Here is a 20,634-nt window from a genome sequence, read left to right on the forward strand (position 1 = left end):
CGGGCAATGTCTTCAGCAGGTGCACCCTCCACCACCTGGGCCCGGGTGGTCTGAGGGGATGCCCAATGAGCCATGGCCCCCACCTGGGGAGGGTATGTAGGCAAGGAGGGTTTTTTGGACCACTCCTCCCCTACACACTATTCCACTACTAAGCATTTGTTAACAGAGACCACAACGTTTACACTCCATCCGTGCACACCAATCAATAGCCTGCACCACCGCTTGCAACAGGCCCCCCCCATCACAAATGTTCTTAAAACACAAACACTGAGTAACATTTCAAAATATCACTAGAACTACGCATGTTTCAATCACTTCCTTCAAAAATGTCACTTTATACCTCCTTTAAAACCCTTCACATCAATATTTAAATCCTGCACGCCCCTGGCTGACTGAGCCCAAACACCTTTACATTGTCAATCATGACACTCACTCCAGATTCCATTAGGATGCAGGATAAGACCAGATCCTTACACAGAGTCTGCTTAACCTGGGTTTGAGACATGTTCCCTGGTCTCTATCTTGGTTTTTCCCCGTGGTTTTCCTGCTCCTGAATCAAAATGGACTCTCGCAGATTCAAGCCACGTTTTACCTACGACCAAGGCGGGAATTCTGAATTCTGGGAGTAGCAGTTCTTGCCTATTGGCCTTTCAAAAACGTGCTGTGTGGCTTGGCCTGCAGATAAAGCTGGTCTCAGGGTCACCGAAGTTGCTATTTCCAGGACCGAGTTTGATGACCATGAGGTCACTTTGTCACAGCACCCTCATGTTTTCAGTTAACTCCCTCATAGTGCCTCTTCACTAGACCCTCTCCCGCTGACCTCAAAGACATCCATAATCTTCTTTCATGCATATCAGCCATAAAGCTTCACTTCCTACTCCTCGAAGGAGCACCCGCCCTCTCTAACATCACCTCCATTAAGAACTGACCATCCCTACCACTGATGAAAATATTACTGCCACCTACCTGAAACATAGCCCCCTGCTCCCACAATACCATCCTAATCTGTCGTTTTGTGTTCTCTCCTTGGTCTAGTTATACTGTTAACCTCCTTTACCAAGTGGGCATATGCCTACTGCTCATTTCTTGTGTATCTTATGTAATGTACCTCCTGTACCGCCTGTAGTTCTGCCCTGTCTCCATGTAAGTGTTTCTTATTGAAAACACCATCCCATTCTCAATAAACAATAACTGCATTCATATGGAGTATGTGTGCTCCAATGTGTTAAATTTAAGAACTTATCTACAATGTGTGCTTGTTTTACACTTACAGAAAATAAAGCATTACATTAAAACAATCTTTCTAATATGTAGAGTGGAACTATGAACACATGATGGCGATTTTGGTGACATCACAAAGATGATGTCCTGCTTTGTGATGTCATCTCAACTCAGCTCTGAAGTTCTGTCCTTTTTGTTCAGTGTTAGATGTTTTATTAGACCCAGTAAAACTGAAGTAGCTGTATTCTTGCAACCCTGCCTTCTGATTGGCTTACAAACATTGTTGCTCTGAAGATGGCCTTGTTTTGAAAGTGTCCTGGTCATCTCCTCTAATTTCGATGCACAAACAAGTGTAGTAAGTAATCTTATTTTTAAATTTGAGGGGATCTTGGTTGAAGAGATGTTGGTAGAAGAACGGGGTAGCAATTTGCAGACGGAAACGTTTCTCCAATGTTGAATTCACTGTATATCATGGCAGGTCTTTGTCAGAAGAAGATTCTTGAATTTTCCTTGCACCAAATGCTTTCCACGTCAGCAGTCTTTCAAACTCTATGCTGTCCCTTGCGTATGCTTGAACTCTGTATACCTGAAGACTGGGGAGAGTTAATGTGGTCCAAGGACTTTGTGGTTAATCCTAGAGGCAGCGCCTGTATTAATTGGTTGTGGGGGTTGGTATTCACTGTTAAATATTGCACCAACAGTTGCCCTACCACCAGTGCACAATTCTTTTGTTGGATAAGATACTACATGGTCACGTGCTGGTGTGTTTCTATCTATCGTAGGTCAATTTGTGGAGATCTAGAAGCTTAAGCTGTTAGTTTGCTTTTGGTGCTGGCTGCTACTTTTTTCAATGGAAACGACTCCACGTCATAGGTTGACAAGATGGGTGCTCTCCGGGGCTAAACGCACTTCGTAACTTGTATCTGGGGAAGCTTCTTCATTTAGCTTCAGAATTTGAATTAAATGCACTTTGGCAAACTTGTCTGGCAGGCCGCACCACATCTCTAGTAATTGGTATTACCTCTTTTATTAGAGCACCCAACTTAGAGGATTTTTAGTATGCTCAATAACCGTGATCAGTTTTATCTTTGCTGAGGAATGCTGCTGATTTACTGTGTAAACATGTATTGTGGATTTTAAACTATGCATTATTGTATCACATGTTTATGCATGAAACATTTATTAAAGGTTGATTTCTTTTTTTCAACCAAGAATAAATATTAAAAAAATTATTATAAAAAAGACCAGGGTCCTCCTGTCGTGTTGTGTCTCAAGGGCCAGTCAACGCAAACACTCCTCGTCAGGTCTATTCCATTGTATTTGGCGCTGGCTTCCATTTTACAAGTGGAAAACTCCTTACCCAGTGGGTTGACCAGATGAATGCCAAGCGAGTAAGGATCAAGCCAGGGATGTTCTTGTTCTGCTCCACCGCTTCAGAATACAGTCTTCCCTGTTGCGCTTGTTGATGGCCAGGCATTCCCAGGTTAGTAGTTCAGTGGGAAGGTACCAGCTCTGGTCCATGAACTGTAACTGCATTGGTTTTATGGGTCACCTTAATTGGGAGCCCAGGTCTCTCGTTTTGGGAGGTTCCCGGATGGTGGGGATGTTCACTTTTCTGGAGTACAGTTACGCCTGCAGGTTTCATATATTTTGTTCCCAAAGGAAGAGACACTGTCCTCCTTGAAAGACTAATTTGGTTATCACCCTTTGGAGTAAAGCTCACCTGAAGGTCAGCAGTAACTTTCACTGACATTTTCTAAGGTTTACTGCAGTAACTCTGTATTGTAGTTGTGTGATGATTTGCCTTCTGCTTTGTGCTGTGGTCCATGCTACTTTTGTAAATTATAGTGGATTGCAAATACTGTAGGTGATAGAAACCGATTTATGCTCCCTCTTTCTCCATCTCCCCCCTCTTCCCTTCCTTCATCAGATACAGTTTGCCATGCGGCGCCATAGCGAATGTTAACAGGGTGCAAATTCTTGTCTGCATTCAGAAAGGGGTTGATATTGAATCAGGTATTTCAAAGATGCCTGTTATTGTTCTATAATCTGGCCACATAATTGCAGGTTGCTTAGGTTTGTGAGAGGGGACGAGGTGAATTTTGAATAAATAACTAGAAGTAAAGGAGGCAGCAGCAACAGAAGGTCAGTATGAACACAGATTTATTGTAGCAAAACGGACCTCATAACCGCCCATCCACCAGGCTCCTTAACAGTGAAGAATGTGGACCCCTGGCTAAGAGTAAACACGCCAGGGTTCCATTACAACACTTCACACCCCTCCTTAACCCTTAATCACACTAAACAAGAACACACAATAGCAAACTACACAGAGAAACAGGGAAGGAAAAGGGAAGACGCGAAATAAACAGGAACAAACATATGCATTGCAAAGGTTAATAGCACAAAGAGCTCATTTCCAAACACCCCACCAAACATAATCTCTCAATTTGACAGGAGGCAACCTGATCCCAGGAATGCAGTCACTACTGGCTGAATCTGCTGCAGAGCCAGCAGCACACTCCACAGCATGGGATACCACCCAACTCATGATGAGGCTCATTAACGTCGGTGAGGCCCCTAGCCCCAAGGGCAGTCGTCCTCAACCTTGAGCCTGCCTTTCTACCTCTCATCAGTTCAAATGGTGAGCGACCCGTAAAGGCTGCCAGTGCTTCTGACACAACACCACACCAATCCAAACTATTGGCAACAGCCAGTTGAATTGCCCCTTTAACAATCGGTTCATCCTTTCCACTAACCCGTTAGCAGAAGGAGTATATAAAGAGGTCCTATGATGCCTGATACCCAGGTTCTGCAGAAACTCCTGCATATGCAGCGAAACAAACTGAACTCCATTGTCCGTGACTATGCAAGCCAGAACACCTTCCCTGTCAAACACCCTGCTGAGAAATTCTATAATCTTCTCAGTTGTCACTGTTTCCAACATAGCTGCCTCTACCCACCGTGAAGTGTAATCCACCCAAACCACCACAAATCTCAACTCTACACCAAGACCATCCATGGGGCCCATGATATCCAAAGCCGCTTTTAACCACTCTTCACCCAGAACCTCAACAGTATAAATAGGCTGCGGACAAATCGCCTTGCTTTTGTCGCTTACGGCACAGGCCAGACACTCTTTCATGGCTACCTCCACCTCCTCATCCATTCCCGGCCACCGGTATGATTCTCGCAATCGTCTTTTTGTCAGTGACCTACACAAAGGACCTTTGTGCTCCAAATCAACCAGCCTGGGCCTCAAACTGAGCTGCGGAACTAGCCTATCGCCTCTCATGATTCCCCACAAGCCCTCTGCTAACTCACTCAAAATGTGCAAATAGGCCTTCCCTTGTTCCTTGACATTCACATTCTCCCAGCTAACCTGCAAGCCATCCTTCTGAACACAATGGGCACCAGGTTCCTCCATGACATGTAAGCACCTGCACTGCCTCCGGGCCTCCGTGCACTTAGGGTGCACCCTACAGTCCCCTGCCTCCTTGCACTACCCAGAGCCGGCTTCCCTGGCTGCACTTACTCAGAGCAATGCTGCCCTGATCGCACTTCCCCTTTCCCTCCCCCTGGCACTTCTGCTCTCCCCCACCCCCTGCACTTGCGTGATCTGAATGACACAAGGCCTAGTAAGATTGTTTGTTTCGTCCTCCCTATGTCTCCCTACCTTGTCTGTCGCGCCTAGGAACACTTGTGTACAGGCGCGTTATAAATGACGCATCATATCATATCCTTGATCCATGTCAACTCCACATCAACTGCACTCTCCCTCTCCCACTCACTCTTGTCAACAGCAGGAAGGATGCATGCAACCTGAGTGCCCGTTTCACCCTCCACATCCTCAACGGAATCAACCACCGGAAACCGGGACAAACAGTCCGAAACCACATTCTTGGTACCCGTAATGTATTCCACTCTGAAATTGAACTCTGGTAAATCTACCATCCACTTTGCTATCCTCGGGGATACAGACCCCATGCCCTTGGTAGTGAATACATATGGCAGAGGTTTGTGAGCTGTCCAAATTAAGTACGGAATACACCACAGAAACATCCTGAAATGTTTAGATGCAGAAAAGGCCGCCAAAGCTTCCCTCTCAGTCACAGCATAACACCTCTCAGCATCCCTGAGCACTGCAAACGCAATAGGTCAGAACATCCCGCCATGCATCAACACCACACCTAGGCCAACATCACATGCGTCCACATTAAGTACAGTTTTACTTTTTGGATTGAAGAAACTCAATGAGGGAGCCTTATCCACAGCCTCCTTCAACTTGTACTTGGTAATTCCCAGGCACGACCTCAGCTATTCCTTATTCACAGGAGAAGGTGCTTCCCTCATCACCTTGATCAAACCTTCCCTAGGTTTTATGCAATTTACGTCCAACATGTGTCGTGAATAAGTAGCGCTGGAAATACCCACCTGACACTTTGCCAACTTTACGGTTAAACCACTCTTCTGCAAAATTTGCATTACATGAAGCACTCTCTCGTCGTGTTCACTTCGATCCTTTCCCCAGACTAAAATATCATCCTGGAAGTGGTTTACATTGGGTACCTCCCCAAACAGTGTCTGCATCAGCCATTGGAAAACAGCCAATGCAGACGCCAAGCCAAAATCTGTATGCTCCGAATGGGGTGACAAATGACTTAAGCGGACGTGACTCCTCGTGCAGGTTAATCTGATGATATGCTGAAGAGAGGTCAAATGTGGAGAGCCACACTGCCTGACCAATGGTTGATTTCTATTAGGCAAGGAATGGCAGTCGACCCAGATGCTCGCGTTGAGCTCCCCAAGGTCGGCACACATCCTGAGGCCACCATCCTTCTTACGCACAAGGACCACAGGTGACAACCACTCTGAGGACTCAATCTCCTCTATTCCCCATGCCTCCTTAAGGTTTGTACGTTCACACTTTAGTCCTTCTCTGCCCAACACTGGTACCTTCATAGCCTCTTGGGCCTTAGGCACTGCCCCTCTCTTCGATACAACTTTATGAGAAAAACCATGCAACAAGCCCAATTTGTCTGAAAACACAGTGGGATAAGTGTTCCAAAAGTAATCCATCGGCACACTTCCCTCTGATCGCACTCGCTCCTTATACTCCACACTTAGCACCGAATAGCCTTACCAGGGTGTATCTCTATTTCCAAAGCAGCTTGCTCGTCCCATCCCAGGACACTCTCGGCATTGTGCGCTACATACAACTTCCCTTCAGTTTTGCGCACTTTGAATTCTATTCAAGCCCACTCATATCCTAGAACATTGATAGGGACCTGCCCCTATGCACTGGGGCTGATATCGGGGGCTGGAGGGTTGACACTTCCTTTCCATAACTCTCCTTGTACAGTTCTGGTGAAATCATAGCGTATGGCGAACCAGTATCTACCAACATTTCTATTTGTACTCCATTTACAGTTAACATTTCCCACGGTCCTTTTTTGACTGCCCCCACCACAAGTAACGGCACCCCTTCACACACCACACTGCTCATATGTCCCACCATTCCGTCTGCACACCCTTATGCCTCCACCATCCTGATCACTTGTCTTCCTTGCACACCACCACTCTCACTATTCAACTTGCACATTCTGGCATAATATCCCTTGGTATTGCATCTCCTGCACTCCATACTCGAGGCCGGACACTCCTTAGGTACAAAGGTACAGAGGAACGTGGGACACCCCGGCGACAGATTGTTACTTCCGAAGGGCCTTGAAGGTTGCGCAAGGAAGCCCAGCTAGAGAGAAGAGACAAACCTCTTTGTGTCTCAAGGATACCAGATACACTACCGGGTGAACAGCAGAGTTGGGGAGATGCAGCGGCAGTTGTAGTATGAGCCTTGACTTCAGGACCGCAAAAGACGAAAAGGAATTAGCACAGCCGGTGTGTTAATGAAAGCAATGAAAGTCTGCTCTGAGTTAAATGAAACTTGACAGCAACAGTATCCGACGAATGAAGGTTGCATGTGTGCCGATAAGACGCGAGAGAAAGCAAAGCATTGTAAAGAACTGTAAATTAAAGATATAGTAACAGAATGGTCTGGCGAAAGAAGATTGCCCAATCAAAAGTCTCTGTGAAATGGATGATGACATAGAAGCAGCGGGAAAGAAACTGAGATGCAAGACTTGAACTGATGTTAGGTTTGAGCAGCAGAGGGAAACCTGGATGTAAGAGATATTTTTGAACTTTGAAATAAGTACTGTACTCAAAACTACATTTACCAAGAGGCCTTGGTGTATGAAAGAAAGAAAAAGTGACATTTGAGGAAAGAAGGTTGAAGTGGTCATGCCAAGGTAAAAGCAAAAGCCTTGCAGTTTAGAAAGTCTTAGACAGCGGAATGAAAGTGAAAGGCGGCATGAGCCTGACGGAGGAAAGCCTATGAAGGTGTGATTGAAGCTTCGGGAAGGGACCCCCCACAAAATTGGGATTCAAAGGTTTGAGCCCGGTGGAGGGAAACCTGTACTGAATTGTGGCAACCAGAAGGAAACAAACCTTTATTGTCTTACAAGCTAAAAGGTGAACTGGGCTGGAGTGATCGAAAGCCGAGAGGTCCAGCGGATAAACTAGTGACTTTTCGTGGAAGGCAAAGTGGGCCCTGGTCCACGAAACAAACTGCACCCTTGTATCCGAAGCCAGAGTGTAGAAAAAAGAACACCTGTGGGAGACGCATATGTTTTTCGTGACTCTGAACAGCCATTTATCATCATTCTCGCTCATAAACATTACTGTGCTCAATGGTTTACAGTACAAAAATAAATGTTTTTATTATACAAGAAATATTAAAACACTCAATAGGACCAAAAGACAGTTTCAAGTCCACTCTCGGTGGGCTACTTTTCACAGAAATGGGTGGTGAGGTTAGTAAAAGTGACTCAGAAAACAGCTTAAAATAGAAATATTACACTTAGCAACACATTCATTGTTCTTATTACACAGACACTGGTCTGGACTTGTCACCTCAGTGCCTTTCCTCTGGCCAGTAACAATAGTCATACCCTACTAAAATATTTTCTTCTGGCCAAGTGACAGTGGCAGACACATGGCAATCTCAACTAACTTTCAAAGGTCATGTCTCAGACCAGCATATCTTTTCTTTAATGCACTGTGTATTAAACACACAAAACAGTGTTGACAGACGTGTGTTTTTCGGCCTCTTGTGTGGGGGGGTTCTTTCTTCACCACCTCTCAATTTGACCAGGCCTTCATCAGGGCGGACATCAATTGACTCCCCATGCCGAAACTGAAAGGTATATATGGCACTGGTGGACCTTTATCTTTACTTCACTTTAATATATTTATTAGGCTCACCAGAGGACCCGGAGGCGTAAAGGCGCACAACATGAAACACACAACAGACTATTCAAAACAGACAGGTTCATCCTAGAGAATACTGGGGTCAGGTGTACTGATTAAAACGCTGGGCGTCCTATTTATAGAGCCAGGTTTTGATCTTTTTCCTGAACACAGCTGTTGACTCATTGTCACGTGCTGTCACGTAGAACGCACTATTCATTACCTGTGTCAGGTTGCACTTTGCAACCTGCAGTAGGTTCAAGTTGCTCGACCTTAAACATCTGACATTTGATTTTTTTGTCAATGCCATAGTCAGGTAGTGAGGTCCAATTCCTTTCATACATTTGTGAATAATCATAAGCATCTGGAACTGGATCCTGGCCGTCACAGGGAGCCAGTGCGGTTTGCGCCTTGAGTCTGACACATGGTCTCTCTTTTTCAGGCATACAAACATTCTGATCATGCTATTTTGCAGTACTTGAAGTCTTGCTATGTCTGATTTATTACCCCCCAACAGGAGGCTGCTGCACTAGTCGATCCTGGAACCGACAATTGCCCTGGCTACCGTTTCACAGTTCACTTGAGAGATAAAAGGCCGAAGTTGGGCCAGAAATGTAATATGGTAGGCCGTAGATGCCACAAGATTATTAACATGAGCTTTCCTGTCAAGATTTTGGTTGAGAACAACCACTAAGGTTTTAACTTTCCTCTTTGTTTCTAAGGTACAGCCAGCAAGGACACATTTGCTGTATTTGCTACCGAGCTTCTTAATCCTATTGTCTTTCCCTGCGACCATAAACTCAGTTTTTTCCTTATTGAGAGCAAGTCCGTTGTGTAGCATCCAAGTCTGAATAACCTCATAGACTTTATTAATAGTTTTCTCATCCTCCTCATGAGAGCCAGACATGGGGATGATACATTGTGTATCATCAGCAAAGTTTGTAAAGCCAATGTTGTATCTTTCCAGTAAATTAAAAAGGGAACAAGTATCTACCATTGCGACTCTTAGTAGCTTTCTCATGCAGCAGATGCTGTTCTATCTGTTTTAGGGCACACAGGTTCCCTATTTAATTGGTGTATCTTATCAAAATACAAAGAATACGTTTTGAGACTTTTCTGTTGCTACCATGTGGTGTTCTTATGTAGAGAAGGTGTCCAGAAGATTACTTGAACTTGTTAAGTTAGACGGGTCCTCACTTATAGTTAACAGGTGCAGGAGCACCAATTCCCCTTCACCCTTTAGTTGCCCTACTATCCCCTTTTAGTTCTAGTTGAACCTTTAATACCTTTTAGGCGTTTGCCCAACCCAAATCATGACTAAAATTACAATGCAACTTTTCGGACCTATACCGTTGTGTGGTATCACTTTGTCAGACCGCATCTGTCGCACTACTTGGTCGCCACAGTACACAACCCTTGCTTCAAAATGTACTTTAATTCTGAACACGCTTACATAATAATATTGAGCATGCCGTTTTCTTCCTCTCATAACACCAACACAGTATTTTCATGAATATTGGCATTTTTCATTTAAAAGTAGGGTGACCAGCTGGAAAGGACACATCACTTAGGGGACCTTCGGTAATAGATTATATACGCAGCTAGATACATGTAATCACCCCTGCAACACACTGAGGCTAATTCATAGAATCCAGCGCACAAGTAGCGCACGCGGCCGGCGCACAGCGTGCGCCTGCGATAGTCTGCGCCAGGCACGTGCGCTAAAACAGATTTCCGCGCACAGCGTATTCATGGATTTCAAGCTCCCAAACCAGCCGTGGCGCAGAGAATCGCAGCGAGCCTGCAGCAGCGCCAGTAACGCCCCCAAGAACGCCCTCGCGCAAGGAAAAGCCATCAAAATCGCTAAATCATCGCTAAGGGCTGCGCTAACCCTGGACCACTTCACAGGGCAGGCAAACAAGGAAAGAAAAGCGGGCAATCCTCAAATCAGGAGTACGCGGGAAGTACTACACGCGACTAGGCAGGGAACGTGAATTACAGGGGTACGCGGGAATCATCACACGCGAACAGCCAGGGTGCGTGTATTACAGGGGTAGCGGGAAGTTCAACACGCGATTGGCCAGGGTACGTGTATTACAGGGGTACGCGTGAAGTAGAACACGCGATAGGCCAGGGAACGTGTATTACAGGGGTACGCGGGAATTATCACACGCAAACAGCCAGGGTGCGTGTATTACAGGGGTAGCGGGAAGTTCAACACGCGATTGGCCAGGGAACGTGTATTACAGGGGGACGCGTGAAGTAGAACACGCGATAGGCCAGGGAACGTGTATTACAGGGGTACGCGGGAATTATCACACGCGAACAGCCAGGGTGCGTGTATTACAGGGGTAGCGGGAAGTTCAACACGCGATTGGCCAGGGAACGTGTATTACAGGGGGACGCGTGAAGTAGAACACGCGATAGGCCAGGGAACGTGTATCACAGGGGTACGCGGGAATTATCACACGCGAACAGCCATGGTGCGTGTATTACAGGGGTAGCGGGAAGGTCAACACGCGATTGGCCAGGGTACGTGTATCACAGGGGTGCGTGGGAATTATCACATGCGAATAGGCTGGGTGGGCCCTCACAGGTGTACCCTGTACACCCTCCACGGCCCCTGCAGGCAGCCTACAAAACAGTGGACTACCCTGCACACCTGCTCATGTCCCCCTGCACCCCCATCCACCAGGGGCACCCTCCACCAGGCCCCCACCCATGTCTCCCACCACCCCCACCCCCCAGCAGTGCAGGGGCACCTGCCATCAGGCCCCCATCCATGTCTCCCACCACCCCCACCCCCCATCCACCAGGGGCACCCTCCACCAGGCCCCCACCCATGTCTCCCACCACCCCCACCCACCAGCACTGTGGGGCACGTGGCCAGCAGGCAGTCAGGCAGCAGCCGATGGCAGGTGGGAGCGTGCTCAGGGCTCTGGGGGACATAAATTTGCCCTCCTGGCCAGGAGCCTGGTCTTTCGAGTGATTTTGCACGTGAAAACCCCACACTCAGCGAATCGCGCGAAAACCCGTCACCAGCATATGTGCGACAATAGTTACCTGCACGTGCAGTGTCAAAGCGTGTGATTGGTGAAAATGGATCTACACGCAGGAGTGACAAAGCGTGTGATTGGTGAAAAGTGAGCTACACGCAGGAGTGTCAAAGCGTGTGATTGGTGAAAAAGGATCCACACGCAGGAGTGACAAAGCGTGTGATTGGTGAACATGGGCCAAGCACGTACACGCCGTAAGTGACGCTGTACGTGTGGGCCTGTATAAAAGGTAGTGTTGAACACCATTTCCATGTACGTGCTTTTCGTGGAGAGCGAGTGGGTGAATTCTGTACTTCTTGTCGTTTCACACGCGATTTACTTCACGGCGTTTCCAGTTCGTACTCCCTGTTACCTCTGACAGCTTTTTCTCTTTTTCCTCTTGTACTGGTTTACCTGGGCCTGTTCCCTCAAACAGTGTCCCCTTCTACTGTTGTCCTGTCTCCTCAGACAGCGTACACATCTTCTTTTGGCGGGGGTGTTGCCAACCAAAAGCGCTCATTTTTCACGCTCTTTTACCTGGCAGACGGTGAGTCACGCACGTATCTAACATCTGTGCTTGCCCCGTGTGTAGCCTACCCCTTCAGAGGTCAATCTAGGCTGCGTGTGACACGCATACGTTCATTGTGTTACTGGATGCCACAGCGTAGGGCAGGGTTTTCCATCAGCACACGTGGTCTAGGAGGGGTATTGTGCACGTTCCTTAACTTTTTTGGGGTGCCTGTGCGTTGCGTGACCCGTCATCTTTCCCCAGGGGTGTCATATAGCCTTGCCACTGCACTAGGGTACGAATACCATCTGGTACCCAACCCCTTTGACACCCAATTGCCCAGGACAATTGTGCACACCGACTCCCATACGCACAATACCATCAGTGCCATGGTTGGGAGGCGTGCAAGCCGTAAGGGTGGCAAAGGTGGCCGAGCCACACGTGGTGGCCATGGAGGATCCACTAGGGGACGTGGTTGTGACTTGCAGGGTGCCCCTGTCCCCCCCAGTCTGGAGGACCAGTCAGGGACACCCATGCCCCCCCCCCCCCCAGTTGAGAGTCATGTGGCTGATACCAACCCTGATCAGCCCTTGTCGGACCAGGCCATTGTGGCACCAGACCTGTCCGAGGGTGATCCCATCGCTGACATCCAGGTCAGCAGGTCCACTGCACGTGCACCGGTGCACATTGGTGTCATCAGGGCACGCGCATCTATGCCAGATAGGTCATCTGCTGGCCCCCGTAGCCAGGGTGTGGCTCCATCCACCCCACCTCTCATACACCCTGCCAAGACTGTGTCGGTCCTAGTTCATGCACCTCAGATCAGGCCTGACACCATCCCACTACCCCCAATGCCTGCACCTACTCCCATGCTGAGTGGGCAATCCCACACACCCAGTACTGAGTCCACCACGGCTCCTGCCCCTAGTGTCCACAGCGGCGTAGGACACTCTGGATCCCCACCCCCTTCCAAGCGCAAGAGGAAGAGTGCACGTCCGGCACAGGCTGATGCCCCAGGCACGGCTGCACAGTCCGGCCCATCAAGGAAGCCAAGCTTCACAGACGCCGAACTGAATGCACTTGTTCAGTATGTGTCAGATCATGATAGGGAAATGGTCATCGTTGCAGGGTCCAAGACCACACATGCCAGATGCCAGGCACACTGGCAGACCATTGCTGACAGAATAAGTGCCCTTGGAGTAGTGAGGCGCACAGCTAGTGATTGCCAGAAGCGCTGGAATGACCTTAAGCGCAGGGCAAAGGATAAGCTGGCCTCAAGTCATGCCGCAACCTTGGTGACTGGAGGTGGGTCCCCAGCACAGGATATAGAACTCACACCACACGAGTCTGTAGCTGGATCCTACGTCACCGAGGGACAACTCCAAGGTGTGGGAGACCTCCCTGATTACGAGGCATCATCCGGTGAGTGCACATGCATGTGTGTATTATCCATGTGCATGGTGTGTGTGTGAAGCATTCATGTTGGGTGCCTGTCAAGGGGGGGTGTGGCAGAGTTGATAGTGGCACCCATGTGCCTCATCCAGTATGTTCAGTGCAACACCATCTGGCCACAGCACTATCCCTACTGGCAACAGTGCACATATGGGCCAACACCATGGAAGTTGCCCTTGAATTGTCATTTTGTCACTACATTGTTGCTCATACTCCCCTGTCTATTCATCTGATGTCTCACATACCATTCCTATCCTTTCCCCCAGCCATTAAAGTTTCATCTTCACATGCCTGACATGCAATGATACCACATGCTAATGCGTCCTCTGTATATAAATGCCAACCAACATGCTGTCATACTGTGGATGTTGCCTTGACATCCACCTCCTACCTGTGGGCTTTGGTACCGTCTGGTTTCGAGCCCCATTCCCTCACACTCCATGCTGCTCTTCATGGTCTATCTTCCATGACTCCTACAGTTCAGACCATCGTGCCCTACTCACGACACCTGCTTGCCAAAAGTCAAATGAGGGCACCCTGCCCTCCAATGCGACCCACCCTATTGCTGACCAGTGCATCTGAGCCTACTCTAAGCTAACTCTCACTGACATCTGCTCATACATGCCTTTGCCTGTCCCATAGACCCTTCACATGGTCCCTGTCCTCTCTCCTTGCTCCTCTTCCACCATCATTGGTGGGACCCGTTGGGGTGTACTCCTGGCCTCCTTCCAATCCTCAGAGGCCACTATTGATGTGCATGGTAATGGGAGCGTCTCAGTCCAAGGCCCTTAGGCCAACCTCAATCTCCTTGAGAAATGCTACCCACATCTCATCAACTTCCTTACCTCTCCTGCTGTCCCCCCTCCTCTCTCCTCATCAATCCTGCACTGCCTCCCTGCACCCTCCCATGAACCTTCTCCGCCTCCCACTCCAACTCCTACACATGCTGCACCTCTGATCTCTAGCACTCCCCGTAAGTCCTACAAGGCTGTCAACCTCCTCCACAATTACACTCCTTTCACTGCGGCTGCATCAGGCATTCCTCCGATATCTGTCACTTACATGAGGTTATGCACCTTGACATCCTTGGTCTCATGGAAACATGTCTGACGGCCAGCTCTGTCTGCATCCTTGACCCTCTCCTTGGCCCGCCACTACTGTGCAGGGGGGGTGTGCCCTTGGCTTCCCTGAGGGTATTCCTGCCACTGTCACTCCTACTTAGACCTACTCCACTCTGGAATGGCTTGTGTGAGGTCTCTCTCCACCACACCTTGACATTCTTAAACAGTGCGTACTGTGTCTGGGAAAACTGGTCAAATGTACTACTTCCTTTCTGAGTGTCCTCACCTCTCCTCCTCACTCATGTCCCCAGACACAGAAATCCTCATCCTTGGTGCTGTACGCATCCACCTGCATGCTTGTTGACGCCCCCACGTGACCTTTCTGTGACCTCAGCAACTCCCTCTCACCCTCTAGACTCCCGTCTGTCCCTACTCATTCTGCAGGGCACACTCTTGATGCTCTGATCTCATCTGACTTTCCCCTCTCCGTCCATCTCTCTGCACTCCTCTCTCCTGGAGTGATCACATTCTCCTCTCCTCCCAGCTCACCCTCACCACCCCACAGGCAAAGCCACCCTCACCACTGTCACACACCTTCTTGGTATTCCGACCCATGAAGTGTGTGTCAGTCGAGGCTCATGCAGCCAAAATCTCCCCCCCATCCAGCTCCCCCTTAGGCTCACTCCCATCCTGACAGGGCCCACTCCATGCTCCACTCCATGTCAGGTACACTGGATGTCTTTGCCACGGTCATGACCACCTGTCTGAAGCCCCATGCCAATGCAGAGTCCTGGCATGACTCGGATCTTGTGAACCCAAACCACAGGTGCCGGGTGGCAGAGAGGGAATGTCCTGCATCATGGCCATCCTCTGGCAAACTGGCCTGCCACATGCTCCAAAGGCAATAGCGCCTCACCCTTTTCACCAAGATGAGATCCCCAATCCAAGGGCACATATCTGCGGCATGTGACAACTCTGCAGGACACATAGAAATCTGAAAGGACCTTGCCGAGCCAGAAGCAGTGTGTACCTCCCCTGTCCCCTCCGAGCCCACAGCACTGCATGATTGTCTCTGTACCCCTATAGGCCACCCCCCCAGCACTTGTCTGCGCCTAACACCATCTGCCCTTGACGTCAAGTCCTACTTACCTTGTACAGCACTTCCAGCCACCACTTCCCCTTGCACTTCATTGTGCCACCCACCCCTGCACTTGCGTGACATGAATGACACCAGCACCAGTAGGATTGTTGACTGGCATCCCCTTCTGCCCCACCACCCCTCAGTGCTCCGCTGTACCTTCATACATTACTTGACCGGTGCTTCACGAATGCAATATGAATCCTTTACAGGTGATGGGGAGGTGGAATCACATTGTTTACTGCATTTTGTTGATGTAGACAAGGCACTGTGCATCGTTGCCAATTAGGACTAGCAGATCCATGTACAACATGTATACTTATGGATGTGACGATGCAATGTCAGGACCAGAGTGGTTGAAATCCAAAAAAGTAGCCCTCCTCTCCCTCTTCACTTGGTGGCTATGTCACATGCCATGTGTGTGATGGCATGTGCCTTTGACATGGCAATCACCGGCCAATGTGTGATGGCAGTGCTAGGCAGCAAGGTGAGCAGGCGTTGCTCTCCAATCTGTACATTGTATGCCCTGAGCCTCCCCTACAGACCCAGTGATGGTGAATGCATAGGAGGTCTCCCAGTCATGTTGGACATGTGTCGTAGAACTACTGCCTCTGTTGTTCATCAGCCCTTGGTGCATGCCATGGTGCTAATGCCTGTTTCCATTTTTCTCTTTCATGTCTTTGCAGGGGACGAAGCACTTGTTGATGCTGGGGATGTGGTGGTGGAGCCGTCCCAGGAGGGCAACCCGGGCCGACCTACCACAAGTGAGGGACGTGGTGTGTTTGTGGGTGAAAACCCACAAGTGCTGCAGGCCGTGCTGTCGAGGGGTGTCTCTGGGGGTTCCTCCCCCGAGCAGTATTCAGGTGTAGACTCGGAGGATGACACCTATGTGCAGTCGCAGGTGAGTGTTCTTGGGAGAGAATCTCCTCTGTCCGACCCACCTGCAGCCGGGCCATTGCCCTCAATGGGGATGTCAGTGTCGGCAGATCAGCCTCCGGTGGTTACGGATGCAGGGCCACACCACCCAATCTCTGATCCTGTTCCTGGGGCTGCAGATCAGAGAGGGAATGCAGTCCTGCAGCCTGAGGCCTTGCCGGCACAGCAAGGTGCAGTCCGCCTTGCCCCAGGCAGGTGTGGTGCCCGTCAACGTGGTGGCCGTATGCCACCTGGCAATACCGTTTGGGAGCAATCCATCTACGGTATGGCCACCCAACAGGCAGCATCATCCGAGATGATTGCACAGGCCATGGATAGGGTGGCCACTTCCATTGTCCCCCCAGAAAGGCTGATGGAGCGACTGGAGCAGGCTACAGAGTCCATCTGCCAGGCACACAGGGAGGATATGTTGGCGTCCAACATGGACAGGCGGGCGGCACTGGCGACTCTGCGGGAATCACTTTCCATGGAGTCCCAGCGCCACAGGGAAGGCCTGAGGGAAGAACTCCGTCACCTCAGGTCGACCCTGTTAGAGCTTGAGGCTTCATCCCATAGAAGGACAGAGGAGCAGCTGGAGCGTCTGACACGGACGCTCTCGGCCGAGATGCAGGCAACTCGTGCGGAGGTCAGGTCATCCCGGGAGTTACTGCATGGGGACCTCCGCATGATTATAACCCAGAACCAGAACTACCAGACCCGCCTGCTTGCAGCCATGGAGGAGCAAACTCGTGCTTTGCGTGGGCTGCCTCCCATTGTCACACCATCTTCTGAGGCAGCTCCCCCACCTCCAGAGTCAGCTGCAGGGTCTGGCCAGAGCCATAGCGACTCATCTCCCACAACAGAGTAGCCGTGTGGGCCACGAGCCTATGGGGTGTTTTCCTTTCCCATGATCCACACAGGTGGATTGTGGCGTGCATCCTGTCCTCGGACCTCATAGGTGCCCCCCCGCCGGCCCTTTCATGGCCATTTTTTCTCATTTTTATTTTTATTTTGCAAGAGTGTTGCCTTGTGTGGGTACCTGGGCATACACTGTATTGTGGCTGGGCACATGCAGGCTTGTCCTGAGTTTGGTTTCGATGCTTGGGTAGCAGACATCCACACCCCTCCTGCTTCCGTTTCCATGGGCTTGCAAAGGGTGTGCCCAAGTGACAGCAAATTACACGGTGACATTGGACTCCCATGAGCTGTTGGCCAGTCCATAGTCAATACTGTGTAGACATTCATAGTGTTCATTGTTGTTGCACCTAACTATGCATGATGGTTTGATATGTGCCTCTACTTACATATGTTGCTCATGTTTTGCAGGTATTTCACACAGATCTTCACAAGGGCATACTCTCTGGAGTCAGACTACATGTCGGTAGATGTGCACTGACACTTTTGCATGGCGCCATCACTGTACATCTGGACGGTGAGGACATACCAGCAGAATCAGGTAATGAGACTACCATTGATTACATGCAATGTGTCTTGTTTGGGTGGGCTTCAGGGTGGGTTGGTGTGTAATTTGATTGAAAATACTCTTACACAGGTGTGTAGTAGTGGCTCCAGGGCGGTTAGCTGCTCAAGTGCGGCTATGTTCCATTTGGGGCACTGCTATTTGTGACACTGGTGTCATGTTGTGATGGCCAGTTTGTTTGCTGTCACATACCATGACATGGTGTCCTCAGTGGCGGGACTGTGAAGGGAATGGTTGACATGGCAATGTTGTCATGTAGTGAATCGCCAGTGGCAATGCATATTAGATTGATGGAGTTGTGTCTTTGCGTTGTGATGCATTGCTGGTGTATGTGTAGCTAGGGGTGCACACATATTGACACTTCCATGTTAACAATCTCAGGCTGATGTGTATCTGACTGTTTATTGTCAAGTAATTTTCAGACATTGTCAGGTAGTGTCATCATTGATTGTCAGATGGTATGTGCCAGAGCAGTGTGCACTAGCCAGCACTGTGATTCCTAGGTGAAGAAGTTGGCCACCAGTTGCGTACGGGCTGCCTCCCCCCGTGCCCTTTCCCCTCCCATGCGCAGCGGGCGTGCATGTGGTTGTGGATGTGGGGGCACCACCATGTCCACGGGCAGGCCCCGGCGTGTTGCAACGTTGTGCAGGACACATGCTGCCACTATGATCCTGCACACTATTCGGGGAGCATATAACAGCTGCCCGCCAGAACGGTCAAGGGAGCGGAAGCGTGACTTCAGCACTCCGAATGTGCGCTCCACTATGCCCCGTGTTGCAATGTGGGCTGTGTTGTACCTTACCTGGGGTGGCGTGGTGGGGTTCCGGATTGGGGTCATCATGTGGGGGCTGATAGGGTAGGCACTGTCCCCTGCGGAGGTGGTGATGGGTATCATTAGTGGTGTTGTGTCATGACCCAGTATCTGACATGCATGCATGTGCAGTGGCATTCATGCTCACCAAGCAGCCATGTATCTCCATGCTGGCCAGCCTCTAGGTCCCGGCATAGGGTAGACATTCTGTAGATGAAGCTGTCGTGGGTGCACCCTGGATAGTTGGCATATACTGATGTGATTATTCCCTTGGCATTGCATACAACTTGCACGTTGATGGAATGCCAGTGCTTGCGGTTTCTATAGATGTGCTCTGTTGCCCTGGGTGGACGTAGAGCCACATGTGTGCAGTCAATTGCACCAAGCACTTTGGGGAATTGAGCCACACCATAGAATTCCTGGATGCACGTCCGCCTTTCTGCATGAGTCCTGGGGAGATATATGTGCCTGCGGACTGATGGCCGTGCAGTGATGATGTTCAAGACCTGGTGTAGGCAGCGTGACTGCGTGGCCTGTGACACACCACCCACTATGGCACTTGTCCGCTGAAAGGATCCAGTGGCCAAGAAGTGCAGTACATTCAGGACCTTCTGCAGGGGGCTGAGTGCTTGGGAGCACAGGGTGGGTGATGTGAGGTCATCCTCCCACTCACTGACCAGGTCCAGTATGATGTGTGCTGGAAACCTGTACCTCCCATACACCTGGTCATCAGGCATCCCGAATAGGCTGGTTCTGGGTGTGAATATTCTGGCCCTGACTCTCCTCCTCCTCCTCCTTTGGTAGCCCACTGCCACTGCTGCTAGGAACGGTATGTTCATCCTGGCATCTGGCTTGTTTATTGAAAAGTGCGCAAATTAATGCCTTGCGCGTGTTGTAGGCGAGCGTGTGAGCCTCGCACCCCTGGAATCGAGTTCCCACTCCAATCGCGTGTGGAAATTCCCACGCAGCAGGCATACAGGTGCGCTGACGTACTTGCTTGTGTAAGTGGCCGCGCGCCCCTGAAATACACGTACTTAGGCCAATGGCGTGTACGCGCGTTTTTGGCCAATTACACGCGATGAAATACACGCACATAGGCCAATGGCGTGTACGCGCACTTTTGGCCAATTACACGCGATGAAATACACGCACATAGGCCAATGGCGTGTACGCGCACTTTTGGCCAATTACACGCGATGAAATACACGCACATAGGCCAATGGCGTGTACGCGCACTTTTGGCCAATTACACGCGATGAAATACACGCACATAGGCCAATGGCGTGTACGCGCACTTTTGGCCAATTACACGCGATGAAATACACGCACATAGGCCAATGGCGTGTACGCGCACTTTTGGCCAATTACACGCGATGACACTCTGACGTGCAGTATTTCCACGTGTGCTCCGTCTTCACGTGCTGAGTGGGGAACGCCCGTGCGGATCACGTCAGACGCGCTTACGCGATGAGGGACTCTGGTCCAATAGAATCGCGTATGCGTGCTGACGCACTTACGCGCTAAGGGCCTTTCCTCGGATTTCACGCTGACGTGCAGGAATTTCACGTGCCAATTCACTCCGTATCAAGCTGGCCACCCGAAAACACACGGAACACCACGCTCCTGCCCCGAAGGCCGAGTTACTGCCCCCCCAGTGCCCTGAGCAGCCTCCCACGTGCTATCTGCTGCTGCCTGCCTGCCTGCC

The 20,634-nt window shown here is 49.9% G+C and overlaps 1 protein-coding gene across 1 annotated transcript in view; it reads left to right on the forward strand.

Annotated features, from left to right (window-relative positions):
* The first annotated feature begins 1,420 nt into the window (after positions 1–1,420).
* The window catches only part of C5QH8orf88 (chromosome 5q C8orf88 homolog), a 1,871,959-nt gene continuing 1,852,745 nt past the window's right edge, over positions 1,421–20,634 (forward strand). Inside the window, exon 1 of the mRNA XM_069622341.1 lies at positions 1,421–1,576. The gene's annotated coding sequence lies outside the window, so the exon portion shown is untranslated. The remainder of the gene's footprint in view (positions 1,577–20,634) is intronic.

This window comes from Ambystoma mexicanum, chromosome 5q, assembly GCF_040938575.1.
Source record: "Ambystoma mexicanum isolate Mex_15411 chromosome 5q, UKY_AmexF1_1, whole genome shotgun sequence".
Classification (NCBI taxonomy): domain Eukaryota; kingdom Metazoa; phylum Chordata; class Amphibia; order Caudata; family Ambystomatidae; genus Ambystoma; species Ambystoma mexicanum.